Here is a 1,506-nt window from a genome sequence, read left to right as displayed (position 1 = left end):
CGTATAAATAAACCCGATAACACTAGTGAGAACTAAATAACTGAATGTTTTCAGTAAGTGCTTTGTGTGAAAGTTTGTTTCACATCGTATAAATAAACCCGATAACACTAGTGAGAACTAAATAACTGAATGTTTTCAGTAAGTGCTTTGTGTGAAAGTTTGTTTCACATCGTATACAAATGTTTAAAGTTTCTATTGCTTTCAATATTTCCACTTACAAACCTATATTTAAGTTTCAGAGGGCAACACTTATACGACCGTGTATTTTCTGAAAACTAGTTACTGTTCTACGTTTAAATATATTTACCACTATTTTCCACACAGGGCCTGGTGGTTAGGACGAAATCTACAAATCGCTAGCTCGAGTCTCATCACCGAATATGCTCACCTTTCAGCCTCGAGGGCGTTATAATATCACGATCACTCCCACTTTTCGTTGGTAAGATAGTAGCTCAAGAGTTAGTGGTGGGTGTTGTTGATTAGCTGCCTTCCTTATAGTATATTACTTCCAAATCAGATACAGCTAGCGCAGTTAAACCTCGAGTAGCTTTGCGCAATACTTAACAAAACAAAGAAACAAGGCATTTACTCGATGTATTACCGACCACCTAGCGTTCGGGTTTCTCTTTTTGCGTCTCATGTCCCGAAAAACACATACACACACTCGGATTTTAACTTTAGGACGAAAAGCAAACACATTGCTAAATTTGAGTTTCTTACAAACTGTGACGATTAGCCAATGAACTAAAAGAAACAGATGTTAAAGTCCACTGCGGAGGAAACGTAATTAACACTGACGGCAGCCTTTACTGTGCCGAGAGTAACTTGAAACTAGTAACATGAGTAACGACGATCCCAAATTGGTAGGGTCATGCTTTCTAACTGCGACTACCAAACGGTCAAACACCCTTGTGATTTGTGAACTTTGGGCAGTTGATGTGAATATTGTAGAACTGTCACAGTGGCCATGTTCTAACACATTTATCCCAAAATTTTATACAGCGTTGGAATGCCGTTTTTAGAACAGACGAAAAGTCAGACATTCCAACTCCTACAAAATACAACAGCTTCTCAGTATTTCCTAGTAATAACATTTTATGATGGCTATATCAACGCTCCGCGATACTAATGGCATCAAGTTCAGGAAACTCAATGAAGTTTAGTAGCATATATTAGAAAGTACAGTTTGTTTGTGTGTTGTTGTTTAGGTTTTTTTCGGGGGGGAGGAGCTTTAACTTACAAGACGATATTATAGACAATCTGGTTTATTTAAAGACACTGTGTACTATTTTTACTAATCAGCTAAAAATGATCATTTCCACCGACTGAAAGAAATCTGTCAAGTTATTTGTTCAGCTTCGTTAATATATGTCGTAAACATTTTAATGATATAATGCTTGTAGAGATAGTTTATAACAAACATTTCATACGCTTTAGATGTAGCCACATTATTTTACGGCTCCTGGTTACGGTATAAAACGAATACCTTTTTTTTTCTTTTTCTGT

The sequence above is a fragment of the Limulus polyphemus genome, unplaced genomic scaffold, assembly GCF_000517525.1.
Source record: "Limulus polyphemus unplaced genomic scaffold, Limulus_polyphemus-2.1.2 Scaffold1104, whole genome shotgun sequence".
NCBI classification, from domain to species: Eukaryota; Metazoa; Arthropoda; class Merostomata; order Xiphosura; family Limulidae; genus Limulus; species Limulus polyphemus.
The sequence above is the reverse complement of the archived record's forward strand: the minus strand, read 5'-3'. Positions refer to the sequence as shown.